Source organism: Lontra canadensis, unplaced genomic scaffold, assembly GCF_010015895.1.
Source record: "Lontra canadensis isolate GAN:19392208 unplaced genomic scaffold, GSC_riverotter_1.0 scaffold109, whole genome shotgun sequence".
Taxonomy (NCBI): domain Eukaryota; kingdom Metazoa; phylum Chordata; class Mammalia; order Carnivora; family Mustelidae; genus Lontra; species Lontra canadensis.
This window is the reverse complement of record NW_022631103.1, coordinates 2932161-2948109: the sequence shown is the minus strand read 5'-3', so window position 1 is coordinate 2948109 and position 15949 is coordinate 2932161.

Sequence of the window (15949 nt, the reverse complement as noted above, 5' to 3'; positions counted from 1 at the left end):
GATGGGGGAAAAAAGAGAGATGGGGGAAATCTTGCAGCATCTTTTATCTAGAGCCTCAGAATGGTTTCCAGTTCAATGCTACTTTGACCCAGGAACTCAAATGATAGGTTTCTGCTGCTCTTGCCTCCTCTGATTCTGTTCACACTTGGAAAGCCCTGTGGTTCACAGCTAATTAAAGAGGGATAGGAGAAAATTATACCTCTGTTGATGCTATTGTTTTAATCTATCTCAGAAGCTTCTTAACAAGCAAGACCACAAACAGTGGACTGAGAGGGAGTTCTCTCTTGCAGAGAGGGCACAGGAGACTCTAGAATGATTTCCACGAACCCACTATCATTTCATTAAATGACTTTTATACTTTCTATTGTCCAGATTCTCTCTCTCTCTCTCTCTCTCTCACACACACACACACACACACACACACACTTCCAGATAATAACACAGGATCTGCTGAGTCTTAGGAAAGAAAGGAGACCCAGAAGACAATAAAATATTATTTATCTTGTGCATTTGTTATATGTCTTATACCATATTTTCTTTTCCATTTAAATCATTTAACTATCACAACAAACATGTGTCCCCATTTTCTATAACACCGGAACTTTGAGAAATTAAGGTCATACAACCAGTAAGTGTCAGGGCTGAAAAACCTTATCTTTATTACCATCATTATAATCAGTCATTATAATTATTGTTCACCATATTCATTAAAATGGCTAACATTTATTGAACACTTATGATGGATTGAGTCTTCTTTTAAGTACTTTGAATATATTACATTATATACTTTATATGTATTTAAACAGTTTATTCCTCAAAAAAATGCTGTCAAATAGGTATTATTATTATGATGTCCAAATTTCTTTAAGATAATTCAGCAGATAACCTAGTTAGTTTAATCCAGAAGCTGTACTCTTGACCACCCTGCTCTGCCTTAATCCAAATCAGGTTTTTTCCAATTCTACACCTTACCTCATTAGGGCTTTAGGACCGGGAGACCTTTCAGGAACCTCCTGGGAATGAGAGGAGTACATCTGCATGAGGATAGGATCCCATTCAAGTAAACCTAGGTTTCAGTCCTCCCAGCTATTACAATACTAATCACAGCCTTAATATTAGACAATATAGCGGACAATACTACAAACAATGCCACATGTACAGAATGAAATAGGCGAGCATTTGTAGGTCATCTGGTTCCCTTGTTGCTTAACAAAGCATGGCATATCTTTTTTTATTTTTATTTTTATTATTTTATTATGTTCAGTTAGCCAACATACAGTACGTCATTAGTTTTTGATGTAGTGTTCAACGGTTCATTAGTTGCCTATAACTCCCAGTGCTCCTCACAACACGCACCTGTCTTAATGTGATTTAGCAGTGTGACCAAGTAACTACCTGTAAGGAAAGGCTTAAGGTAGTTCAAACTTACAAATTGCTAATTAACAGGAAATGGGAGAGGCAGTGCAGTCAGCACCCAGGACAGCTCCAGTAGCATCCTGTCTCCCAAATAATGCTTATGTGCAATTCACTGCCCTTTGCCCTGCAGTAGGTCCTTGCCTAAAGTTAAAACTTTAAAGGCTCTTGATGTTCTTGCTCTAGACATACAACAGTGGTTCTTAATCTTCTTGGTGTATATACTTATTTTAAAAGTAGATTAAAGGAACACACAAGCGTCCCAGAAAAACTAGAGATGTGCACATGCACATAAAGTTTAGATGATTAAAAGAACTCCTTGACATTCCAGGGACGGCCTCTATTGAATTAAATATTGCTATGTAACAAATTATCCCAAAATATAGTGGGGGGCCTAAAAAACGACAGTGTATTGTTTCTCATGGTTTTATGGGTTGGCTGGGCAGTTCCTCTGTTGGTTTCCCTGGGCTCATTCATGCAGCAGCTGGAGGGTTGACTGAGCTGAAAGGTTTTCGCTCACAGGTCTAATAGTGCTGGATGTGAGATGAAGTGCCTCATTTCTCCTCCGTGTGGTTTCTTGTCCTCCCTTAAGTCACACCGGCTTTCTTACATGGTGGTGATAGGGCAACATTCCTCCTTTGGGGACCCAGTCTCCAGAACTCATGAAAAGTCAGTTCTCCCACATGCTAATGATCAAAATAAGTTTAAAGTCTACCCATATACAAGAGATCAGAATCCTGACTCCAGCTTAATGAAACAGCTATAAAAAACCTGCAACCAAATTTAATGTTTTGCTGTCTTCCTAAAATAATTCATTAAAATAGACCATAGAGAGAAAAGAATGCTGCTGGGAATGGTTTTGTAGGTTCTCAGTGATGTTGTTGGATGGAGAGTTGAGTGCACTTCCAAACTGAATGCTATGTTCTTTTCTCTATGAGTATCTCCAGCTTTTATTACCTGAGCCTACTGGCTGAGAATAATGACTAAAAATAATAATCAACAACATTTTTATCAAAAGCTTATTACATCCCCCAAACTAAGAAATTTGCTTATTTATTTCATATATTCTCCCCTCCTATGAGGTAAGTTCTGTCATCTTGCTTTTACATGTGAGGAGCCAAGGGGTTAGAGAATAGAATTAGATTGCCCAAGGTGATATACTTATTAGGAGCCAGAGCAAAATTTGAACTCAGGACTGCCTGACTTTTAGTGCCGTATTCTCTCTCTCTCTTTTTAAGATTGTATTTATTTTTCTGACAGAGAGAGACATAGCGAGAGAGGGAACACAAGCAGGAGGAGTGGGAAATGGAGAAGCAGGTTTCCCACTGAGCGGGGAGCCCAACGGGGGGCTCAGATCCCTGGACCCTGGGATCACGACCTTAGCCAAAAGCAGATGCTTAATGACTGAGCCACCCAGGCACTCCCTAAGGCCATATTCTTGATGACTGAATTATTTAAATCATCCAATCCTGTTGCACTTCTTCATTCTTTTCTGGAAGAAAAGTCTACAAGTTCATGTGAAAGGAAACTTATATGAGATAAACCTCTCCAACCCCTAATGAACAAAATAGAAAGAAACTCAAGACTCATGATCTGACTCCAAACTATCTTTTTAGCCTTCTTTCCTACTCAGCCTGAATTATGGATTTCATAATAGTACCACATTCCCACTCTTCCTATGACATGCCTCCAATATCACTTTTTTTCTTTGTTGATAATACTACTTCCATTCTCCACACACTGAAATTCTTCTTAGTCTCTCTGACTAGCTTAAGTGACTTTTCTTCAGTAACATATTTTTTTTATCCTTCTCATTGTCATTAACCACTTAATTGACAATGTTTCTCCAGCAAATAATGTCTACCTTTATTTACCCCGATTTGATCTCAGTTCACTGCTAACATGACTATCTTCTACTAGACACTGAACTTCCTGCCTCCATCTCTTCTCCTTTTGTCTCTTTTCTTTCCCAATAGGTTTCACATTTCTGTTCTGTTGCAGACATTCTGTTATAGCCCAGAACTAGAAAAATAAGTAAGTCATCAAATCTCTTCTCAGGAAACTCACAATGTTCAGCACCGAGAAGCCATTGAGTATGCATTAAATGAATAAATAAAGGAGCTTGTCGAGGGGGTGGGGAGTTGGGGTATGAACGATTATAGTATCAATTTTATCCTAGAAATATGGGCAGTGCTTTACACTATAAATACTCAGCAAATACGGATTCATTTATTTACTTTCTATAATAAGATAGGCCTAGGTTCAAATCCTAATTTTATTTTCTTGGTAAGTTTGAGCAAATCACTTTAACTTTCTGAGAATAAGTTATTAAATCTGTGAAACATTCAGTAATAATGACCTCATAGGGTTTCTGTGAAGATTAAATACGTAGCAAATGCCTACTGTATGAGCTCAACATATTTTAGCATTCTAAACTTCTCCCTAACTTAGCTCCCGGAAGAATATGTAGCAGTTCAAGATACATGGCTGAATACTTAGATGGATGGATGGAGGGAAGGATAACAAAATGAACGAGGCAAGACCTGAGGGGGTTAAACTTCAGGGTATGATGACACAGGCAGACTCTGCAAGGTAAGAGAGCATCAACTCCCTTCCTAGGGGCGCTGAGCCACCCTACAAACACCCTTGTCTGCTCCCCCTGGCCCCTCCCCAAAGGCCATGCCACTGCTTCTTCCCTTCACAGGGGGCCCAAACAGCTTGTTTTTCTCCTCTTTGTGTGTTGGGGATATGTGATTTTGCTGTCAGCATGGTGTTTCTAATGAAAGGCAAATGGTGTCCAATGTGACTTGGGAAAAAAATGTACAAACAACAACAAAATTATATGTTCTTTTTTCCTGTAGTGTTCGCAGGGAGAGTATGTGACTTGTTTGCTGTCAATACGGCTTCTAATGACATGGTGTACAGAAGCAGTGCCAAATGTGCGCAGCATTCATTATTAACATGTATTAAGTGTAATGCGATATGAGTTTGACGGCGGAGCAGATGAGAGCCGCCCTGGGGCTAATTTGGAGTTACAGCACCTCTTCCCCTGGGATGATGAAGGGGGAAAGGGGAAGTGGGCAGCAACATGGGCATGGAGCAGGGCTTCTAGAATTTTCAGGACTGCTTCTGGGCTAGGTTGAGAGAAATGTTAAGCTCAAAGAGTCTTTAAAGATAAGTATTCTTTCAGCAATAACAACAAAATATCATTTCATGATTAATTCTTGACCCCCTAATAAAAACCAGGCTCAAACCATGTCCTGAGAATAAGATGCTTCACCAGCCTTCAGGAAGTTCACAGGCTCGTAGGACAGAGAAACAAGTACACAGAATGATGATACACCATGGTAAATGCAGTAATACCTACAGGCTAAAGTTGATTTCAAACTACAGAGGAGGATTCCTAAGCCAGCCTGATGTCACTCCTTCTGAGGTGCCTTCCTTGACCCCCTCATAAATGACTAGGTCATCTGTGATATATTCTCATGATATCCTGGGCTTTTCCTTCATGGCATTTGTCATGGTCTGAAGTCAGTGTTGTGTGTGTTAACTTCATCAGTGTCTGTCTGGCTTCTAGACCCCAAACCCTGTGAAGGTGGGACCCTCATTTGTTTTATTTACCTTATATCTCCAGCACCTTGTACGATTCCTAGAGCATAGTTCATGCTCCAGTAATATTTGTTGTTGAATGAGTAGATACTGTCTTTTATGAGCTTAATCTTGAAGGACATGGAAGAAAAAAAGCCAGGTAAAGAGGACAAAGGAAAATGTGGAACCAAGGAAGGGACCTACGGCATATATAAAGGGATATGCACTTACAGAAGTAAGAAAGTGAAGAACAAAATTGGAGGAAAATCAATAAAAGTGAACTATTGAGATTCTTAATGCTATCATTTATATTTTTTTCTAGTAAGGCAAAGACTTATGCGAAAAGCCAAACCTCATTGGTAGTGTTTGTGAGGCAATATTGGGAGGCAGATATGAAACTGAACAAACATTTTGATGATGAGTAGGACAGTAAAGGCACTAATGTGGCTATTGAATGAAACCATGTTAATGGAGAGTTTAGCTAAAAATGTTTAAGAAATTCTTCTCTTAACGGTAACATGATAATAGAAAGGGCCATGTCTGTTGCCTAGTTGATGAAGCTTATTGAAGAAAATGGCTCCAGTGGAACAAAATCATTCTGAATGGAAATGTCTCATTAAACATACATTCATACCCATTGAAAAGTAAAAGGAGTAATATTAACAACAACTAATGCTTTTTGAGAAATCGTTATATACGGGGAACTTACAGTGATCATCAGCATCCATGTGCTAACATTCAATATTCATGACAAAGCCATAAGGCAGGCACTAGAAAAATCCCACCTAGAAATAAGGTGGCTAGGAGACCTGGGGAAGTTAAGTTACTTGCTCAAGGTCATGCAGCTAAACAGAGGCATAGCCAGGATTCGAACTGAGGTCCTTTAATTCCTGAATCCATTCTTTTAATTACCAGAATTCAGGACAGCCGTGATAGGCTGAATTCCTCACTGTCTAAACTGCAGTTTAAGCCCAACTGCCTCCCTCATCCCATAAACTCAGCACTAAGAACACGTCTTGCCCATCGATTGGCCTTTTGAGAAAAGAACTTGGGTTCTAGTGCTATTTCTTTATGAACTCGTGACATGCTATTATATCAATCTCATGAATTTGCAGATTTGAAGAAGTTTTAGGAAGTGACTCTTGAAAATATTCAGCATGACAGGAGGGCGGGGGATTCAGTTGGACCGAGTTAATGTCAGGGGTGGGTGAGTCGATCATAGGAAGTCTGACGTGTCACAAGGAGGAAGCTGAACCCCACTGATACTTTGGAAAAAGGAAGACATTGAAAACTTCAAAGGTTAAGGGTTCTCAACAGAACTTTATTAGAACTATATATGTGTGTGTATACAAACATACACATACATATGTATCTATTATAGACATATATAATATGTATATGCACACACATTATATATGCACACATATACTATATATACACACACGTACATATTACATATATGTATATACATATTTATCTTGAATTATACTAGCTAACTTTTACTGAACTCTTTTTTTTTTTTTTAAGAATTCATCTATTTATTTGACAAAGAGAGACATCATAAGTAGGGGGAGAGGCAGACAGAGAGAGAGAGGGAGAAGCAGGATCCCCGCCAAGCAGAGAGCCCAATGCAGGGCTCGATCCTAGGACCCCGAGACCATGACCTGAGCTGAAGGCAAAGGCTCAACCCACTAAGCCACCGAGGCGCCCCTTTTACTGAACCCTTATGTACCTTCTATGCTACGCCTTCACAAGCATTATGTCATTTAATCTTCATACCAACTTGAGAAAGTAAGTGTTATTACATCCTTTTTTCCAAGGAGATAAGCAAGGCTTAGAGAAGTCCAGCCACTTGCCAAGGCCACCATGTTAGTTATTGCGGAGCTAATATTTCCCCAGTCTGCCCCCTTCTCCAGGACTGTTTCATTCATATCCATGGGATTCTGTTTCTGTGATCTGCTGCTATGTGTTTGCAGGGAGCTCTGAAAACCGGTTACTCTGTGAGCCGGTTCCCCTGTGAGTTCTGGAAGGTCAAGCCTGGAGTCCATTCAGCTGTGTCTTCACGGCTTAGCCTTTGCTCATGTCAGTATCTGTGAATGTTTGTAGAATTAATGAAGGAATGATTTGCCTCAGTTTACCTGGATATTAAGTGAAGGGGCTAGGCTAGAACCAGAGCATGAAGGGTGTCTGTTCAGCTTCCAAAAATCTCTCCCTTCTCTGAAATCTAACACTTGCTGCCGTTTCCTCTTTCTGAGTAAATCATCTGATACTTACCTGTGCCATCTTTTACACTATTGTATTTCTTTTTTTTTTTTAAGATTTTATTTATTTATTTGAGAGAGAGGCAGTGAGAGAGAGCATGAGCAAGGAGAAGGTCAGAGGGAGAAGCAGACTCCCCGTGGAGCTGGGAGCCTGATGCGGGACTCAATCCCGGGACTCTGGGATCATGACCTGAGCCGAAAGCAGTCGTCCAACCAACTGAGCCACCCAGGCGTCCCTACACTATTGTATTTCTTAATGTTTAACTCTTGTGTGGATTTCGCTTTTTGTGAGTTTCCTTCTTCCTCTTCATGGGCCATGAGTTTCTCAGATAAAGGAAATTCACGTTGATGGGCCTTGTATAGCATGCCCAGCACCCTATCAAGGCCATCACTGGCATGAGCTTATTTGATCATCATGAAAATTCTCAGAAACAGTTATTATCATCTGCCTTTTAAAGGAGAGCCAAGCTGGGCTCAGAGAGGAACATAATTTGAGTTATAACACACAGCAAGAATGCAGCAGAGATGGGATCCAAACCCAGGTCTTTCTGACTCCCAAGTCCAAGGCATGGGCTCTGACTTTCCCACCTTAGCCTTAATTGCCACATGGCCCAGGCTTCCTCTGCCAGAGACATCACCCCCCTCCTTTTCCCACATGCTCCCCCCGTAGCAGGACCCGATGGCAGCAAGCCCGGCAGCCAGCATGGAGGGCTGCAGCAAAGACACGCTTTGGCATCTTAGAATGCGGCCCAAGGTATGCCAGCGAGAGGAAGAACAGTTGGTGAACAGTTGGCGAATGGATATTTTTATGCAAGGGTTGCCTGGAGCGAGGGGGGAAAAGAGTGGGGGGAAAAAAAACCTGTTTATAAAGAAGCCACAATTAATAAGGTCTTTGTTAACGTTTTGGATTTAGATTTTCAAGTCCATTGCTTTGGGTTTGAAAAGGAACAGAAAGGTCCCTGAGGAGCCCAAGCCCCCAGCTTCCAAAGCGTGAAGGCGCTTAGGAAACCAATCCAAGCCTGAGTGTGTGGAGGATTTTAATTATTCAGCAAGGAGCGCAAAGATGCTCTGAATTCCTTTGGACAGCTTCTTGTCTGGATGGTTTACACTGTGGCATGCTCAAGTGTGTGGGCTTACGAGCTATAGGATGACAAAGGGAAAAAAAAAAGTAAAGAAAGAAAGAGAGCACCATATCTAGGATTTCTGAGAGAACTGTAGCTGCTTTAATCCCCTGCCTACCATTTTATATCCCTTTCTGGGCTTCACTGTTCTCATCTGTAGAATGGGAATAATAGTATCCATCCAAGTGAGTTATTGTGAGATGTGGAAAATGCCTTCTAAAACTTAAAACCATTTGGAAATAAAAATACTGGGTTTTGTAGAGCACTATTTTTTTTTTTTTACAAAGGCCTCCACCTCCCGTTTCTCTCTTTACATGTAAATTTAGTCTAGAAACATTTATAATACTATAAAAATAACCTACCATTTATTGGGTGCTTAGCACATGCAAGATCCGTATTTTGCTGTATTTGACCTTTACAGTGCCCATATGAGGTAGGTCCCAGTTTTCAATGAAATGAGAGGTCAAATAGGTTAAGTAATGTAACAAAAGTCAGGAAGAAGCAGCCCCAGCATGCAAAGACCACTCTAATGTGGACAGGCTGGCCAAGAGTATGAGCCCTAACCACTCTGCTATGTGCCAGGAGCCCCATAGCCATCCAAAGAGCTGGCAAAGCGGTAATTATGCTATTATAAATTGAATTGTTTCTCTCCCCTCTCCCCCAAATGATATGTCGAAGTCGTAACCCTCAGTAATTCAGAACGTGGCTTTATTTGGAGAGAGTGTCTTTACGTTACAGGGTAATTAAATTAAGATGAGGTCATTAAGGAGGGTTCTAATTCAATATGACCCATGCGTGTCCTTTTAGAAGAGAATATTTGGATACACAGAGACAGATACACAAAGAGGGGAGAGACACAGGGAGAAAATAATCATCTGCCAGGCAAAGAGAGAGACCTGCAACAGACCCCTTCCTTCACAGCACTCAGAAGGAACCAACACTGCCAACACCCTAATTTTAGACTTCTAGATTCAAGAACTGTGAGACAATAAATATCTCTTCTTTAAGCCACCAATTTGGTGATACTTTGTTATGATAGACCCAGCAAATTAATGCCTATTGTGAATCCCCTTTTCTGGACGGGGCACCAGAAGAGGAAGAGACTAAGGTGATTTGCTCAAGCTGGTAAGTGAGATTGGTGAGATTTGCCTCCCCATTCGCCCTGCACATGGATTGCTAGAAAAACAAAGCTCTTTGGGGCTGGAATTGATCATTGTTTTGTTCACTGTTGTGTCCTCAGCATTTATATCAGTGTCCAACATATTATGAACCATTACTTGTTGAATGAATGAATGAATGAATGAATGCTCTTTCTGCCAATTTATCCAGAGCTTGACAACTAGGTTAAGATGATTAAAAATTTAAAAAAAAAAAATCACATCACATTGGAGCGAGAATTCCAGCTCACAGTAATTGTTACAAAAAAGTATTTTTTTACTTTGTATTCAAATACACCTTACACATTCAGACACAATTATGAACAAGTTTTCAAACAAACTCCCCAGAAGTCTTACTTCATAGATTGTGAGGTATAAAACTCCAAAGTTCTAATTCTTACTTATATTTGGAAACATTGATTTGCCTACCTTCTTTCCTCTGGCTTCTGCCTGTTTATGGTTGTCATTATATGTTTTCCTTTCTGTCCCATCAACCGCTCCCTGGCTTTCTTTTACTGGTTCTTTATTTTTTCAAATTCCAAACTCTGGCATGCTCCAGATTCTGCTTTTCTCTGTCTAGATTCATTCTCTATTTGGCTCCATCCTGTTGTGTGGCTTTAAATACTGTCTATGTGCTGACAACACTCAATGTGTATCACCTGTCCAAACTTCTACACTGGGCTCCAGACTTGTATATCCAGCAACCTACTCAGCATTCCCTCTTGGTTGTGTAATATATGTCTCAAGGTCAATATGTTCAAAACCAAACTCCTGATTTCTACCTTCATCTCAAGTGAAATACTGTTCCACCTAAGGTCTTTTCTGTCTTCATAAATAGCCACTTTATCCCTCCCATTGCTTAGCCTGAAAACCTTGAGTTTTGCTGGACCCCTCCTCTTCTCTCATACCCAATATCTAGTCATTCGGCTAATCTCATTGGCATTACTTACACAAAGTATTTGGGATCTGGCCACGGTCACTTATTATCTATTGCTACCGCCATCTTCTTTGCCTGGATTCCTGTAACAGCTTCTTAACTGGTCTCTCTGGGTCTACCTGTGTCACCATACAATCTCTTCTCTACACATTTTCCTCAGAAATCCTATTAAAATGCAACTCAAGTCATTTAGTCTTCTGCCTCAAATCTCCCAACAATAATACTATAGGATTTAACTCCCCACTAACTCCTGGACTTCATTTCCTCCCTCATGGGTCCCATTTAGTCTTATTAACATTGACTGTGATCAAGTTTGCAAAGAAACAAGTGTCTGGTGGACCCACAGTTTTTCTGGGGGAGTAATCTGAATATAATCCTTTAAATAACCAAGCTCTTCTCCACTTTCACTGTGCTCATACTTTCCAAACTCTTCTCAGGCCCACCCCCGAGACACGGTTAACTAGATGACATGTTGCTCCACTCCTTATTAAAATAGTCATGTCATTTGCATATGATTTTCTCATTATTATATCCTTAGCAGAAGGAGTAGTCAAGCTAGAGTGGTACAAGTGCCTCTTATCTATTTTGGTCAAAATTCCTCTAAATGAGGAGCACCTCATTCTTATGTAGCAAGAAAGTAAATAAGCTGCAATCTTCTTATCCTGTCTGTTTTCCTGAAATTCTTGGTGTGCTGGGTTTATCCTCTCAACTAAGTCCCCTCTTGATTCTTTTCTACTCTCCTCACCTGCCCCGGGGAGACTGACCTATGTGAAGTGCCTCAGGGGGCTCTGGTGCCCTCAGGCTTCTGCAATGAAGTGGGAAGAGAGTGAGGTCAAGGTGGGGTTTTTTTGTTTTGTTTTGTTTTTTGTTTTTTCTGATTCTGTCCCTGAAAGGTCACCTTGGACTGTGTCCCAGATATCATTAGTCCTTTCAAGGGGGCTGTGCTACAGAATCCATTCTCTAAATTGAAGAGTTCTGAAATGGCTCTCTCCCACCTCTTCCTTTACCACGGAGGGGTGTTAATCTCCTAATTGCCAGTTCTGGGTAACTGCCCCATCTATTAGGGTTCCCTTCCCTTCCCTACACCTTTGTAATGAGTCTCTCCTTCAGCTCTTCTCACTTGAGTGTGTCACCAGTTTCTTCCTGAGACCCTGACAGATATACCTCCTGATCTCTAAGTGTCCCCCCGGCTTACTACCCTTTATCTGTAGCAGTTAGGCCTTCTATATTACCTTCCTTTGACACAACGGATTATTTTTCTGATCAGTACTACCCAGCTGAGTAGAAAGAAGTTTGTCTTGCCCTTGGAGGGTGCAGTTCTGAAGTCAAACTGACCTATCTTGCAATCTTGAGTTAGACCATGGCCAAGTGCCTTTGCTCCCTGGCATTTCATTTTCCACCAGATCTTGTCCATTTTTGAATGGGATTTATATGACTGGTATAGACTGATGTATCGGAGACACATTGCAAACACTAATTCATATTCCTTCCCCTTCACCTTGGTGCATTTGTTTTTTTAGCTTTTTTATTTATTTTTTTTTCCTGTTTCATGTTGATTAATGCAATACCTTAACTTCAGTGGAGCTTGTGGAGTAGCACAGCATGTAATTTGCAGTCGGATAATTTCCTCATCAGTGGGAGTTGCTCTGGTGCTAATTTGGGCTGTATCCTCTATTTCAGTCCTTTGTCTCATTTATAAAGAGCATACTGTATTGTTCCAACTTCCACACTTTTCTTCAGGAGGCTGTGCATCGTGACTGAAAGTGAGACTAGAAAATCCATTCCACCCCCAGAGTCATCAGCTTCAGGGCACGTATACAAAAGGGCACCATTGTTAGGAAAAAATCTAAAGGTTCCAGTTTCTGAATAGAGGGATCTTTCTCTGCTTTTGGGTATAGCCTTTGATTTACATTTGGTGGAGACACCATGGAAAGAACTGGACTAAGTTAGCTCAATTGGGATCTTTGATTCACCTCGTCTACCTGACCTTCTGGGACTAGGCTCCAGTTCATGACAAGCGATATCCACTGGGCCTGTTTGGAGAGAGAGAGCTGAAGAAATGCAAGAGAGATTCAGTCAGGAGGGAGGAAACTACCTCAAGCCTCAAGATACATATCACATAAGAAAGGCTAAAAGCTGGAACACTGAATACCAGAGTTCAAGATAGAGACACGAATTAGAACAAGTTGTATATCCTAAGGTAGAAAGCATAAAGAATTCTTTTCAAACATAATGAAGGTAATGGCAAAATAATGTATGGATATAAGCTGAGGTCTATCCAGGAACAAATTTTATGAACACAGTCCCCGTGCCTCTCTATGGGAAGCCTTCACACAATCCCACAAAGTTAAAGACCAAAGCCAAAAGTGGGACCTTTGCCTCTCTGAGCCCTGGGACTCATTTCAGCTAATAAGTTGATAAACCTCAAAGCACTACACAAAAGCAATGATCCTGCAGACATTTCACCATGGAGAGCTGAACTTTTCTCGAAGAGGTCACATGCTTGGTCAGCTGGAGTCAGACCAATCCTGAACTTCATCTCTATGAGGGATGTATGAATCCAGAGAGAACCTATACTCAAAGGTATGTAAGCAAAAAAGTCAACCAAAATAAACTGCAGGAAGGTTGGTAGGTATCTGGGCTTTCAGAATGAAGGAAAGCTGGTCTTCAAATACAGACCCTCCTTGCTCCAAGTAGACTCTCTACTTAGGGTTCAGCCTCACTGGGCTTCTATCACAGCCCAATGTTCTGCTTGAGGCTGAAACACAGTCACTGAAACTCCTAGGTGTGCCACTTCCCAGTATCATCACCCAAAAGGAAGGGGCCCTCTTCCCTTAGTTCCATTTCAAAAAATCCTGACAGAATTTGTGCAGGCTTGAGTCACATGCCCATTCTGTGACCAAGGCAGGGAGTACTATGGTTGGGTTGGTACCTCTGCACGCTTTGGATCAAGAAAGAAGCTGTTCCTCAACTATTCCTGGAAGCCGGAGTGAGGGAGGGCTGCTGAGAGAACAGAGAACAAGGCGCTCCTTCTAGTGAGATGCTACACCCTGTACACCAGGCATTGAAGATGAAGATATCTGGGCTATTTAGGATGGGCCCCTGTCCCCCCTGGAAGGTCGTTAGGAAGAGTAGTAATAGTGAGTTAGTCAGGGTCCTGGCAGGGAACGTAGTATAGTCAGAAGAGGTATCTGAGGAGGCTTTAGAGAAGGGAGTTTTTACAGGTGTGAGAAGAGTTCAGAAAAAACAAAAAGAGATGGTGAAATATCCAAACCAGTGGGAAAGCATTGCTGTTCCTTGGCCTGAAAGGGCAAGGGTCATGGAATAGCTATCTGATGGCCCCGAGACCAATAATTGCAGGGGAGGAACCGCAGCCAGGGGCTGTGGCCTTCAGTGTAGGGACCCAGCGTCAGCAACTGGCAGACCTCTCCTTCCATCTGCTGTTTCATGCTGTGCCTCTCATGGGCCAGTCCCAACTAGATGCCCAAGTTAAGATGCCCAGCTGGATGCAGTCCTTAACAGTGAGATTCCTATGGCATAAAGCAAGGTGGAAGGGGATGGAGACATGATCCAGGGGGGCAAAGGGAGGATACCCAGCACAACGTTCCCTTTGACTGAAAGGTGGGGCCTAGTTAGAGTCCGCTTTATAAAATGGAATGGTTTAAAAGCATGACAAAATTTTAGGTCTCACTCAGACCAAAAGTCACAACCTTGTCTATATCTAGCTTCTAGATGGGCTCTGCATGGCAGACACAGCTTTCAAACCAAAAGCCAAAACCAAGCCAACAATAGGCAAAACCCCTCAATTCTTAACAATAACATCCTTAAGTTCTGGTTCCCCACAGTCATCATCATTTGCTGTCATCTAATACCTGCCACTGTATACATGAATGTATACAGTGCATACATACACATGTGTACACACATACATGCATACATTTAATCTGAGGACCCGAGTTAGAAAAGTCAAACTTCATCATGTTTCAGATAAAGAAACCGGGCTTAGAAAGAGAAACTTATTTGCCCATGGCTGCACAGCCTTGCTGGGATTTCTGTCTGTCTGTCTGCTGGGAATTAGAAATGTATAAATAGGAGGAATGGATTAAAAAAGTTGTTAGTCTGTGTAAGGTGGGAGCCACCTTCACACATGGAGGCAGTTCTTATTTGAAGCAAGGATTATGCAAGGATTCTGTTCCTTCCCTTCAGGCCCAGGAGGTAGAATTAGAACAATGGGGAAAAGTGATTGTCATCCCTGCAAGTCAGGGCTTGCAAGGGCTCTTCAAAATGAGCTGGGCTCCCTCTCAGCATCATGAGGTCCCATCTGTGCAGATGGCCCATTAACAGAAAGTGAACCAGCCCTTAGTGAGGATGTGTTGGACTCTTGTCTGTTGGTCCCTCCTACTCTGTGAGCTGAGCTAGTGCTGAATTGAATTGGAATGAGAGGAATGTGTCTTCTTGGCTCTTTTTCCTAAATTATCTTTAATTTGATTCCAGTCTTTTTTGGTGGCCTGTAGGTGGGGAGGCTTTATTTCACCCTTAATTTGGAAATCCCTAGCCTTCCACCCATCAAGAATCTAGAAGCCAGGGTCCTCTCTTTGCCTTTACCCATTCCTCTTTAATCACCCTCTTCCCAACTCAGAGCAGTCTCTGCTCTGTCCCCATACAAGTTAGGCTCATTTCTACCTCCACATACATCCACACCGTGTGGTGAGTTAGGATATTGGTTTGGTTGTAATAACAGAGAACAAACAACAGTGACTTAATGAGAAGGAAGATGTGTTGTTCTCTCATAAAACTGGAGCTGCTGGGCTATCCAGATGGGCAATTTGGCTGTGTTCAAGGTCACCAAGAACCCAGTTCCTCTGTCCCATTGCTTCCACACCCCCATTGTCTGCACGAACAAAGATGACTCTTCTCCACCAAAACCCTATGCCTGTTCTCACAAAGGAGGGAGAAGATGCACAGAACAAGCAAATTCACCTTAGGAAGTAAGCCACAACAACATTTTTTGTCATGTCCCATCATTCCTAACTTACTCATGTGGTCATGCCGAGTGGCAAAGAAGACTGGAAGTAGAATTTCTAGCTGGACATCTACATTGCCAGTTACACAGAGGAGGGGGTGCATTGGTACAAGGAAAAAGGACTAAATGGATTCTAGTAGCATATTTAGGATGTATTTTCTAAGCAGAATGGACTCCTTTTGCCCTCTATGAAACCAAAGTTGACATCTTTCAAATAACAATTTAAATCTATCTCTTCTTAAAGTTTTCCCAAGAGAACCATCCTTCAAGACTGTCTTCAGTATTCTAAGAAGACTTGGCTGATTGTCCTGTCTATACCTACAGAATATGTCAAGAGCTCATTCAAAAGCAACCCCCGCACTGACGACCCACTTTGCTACTGTTGCCACTTTAGGAAAGGGATGGAATGATTCTATGAGTTAACATTTACTGGTCACCTACCAGGTGCT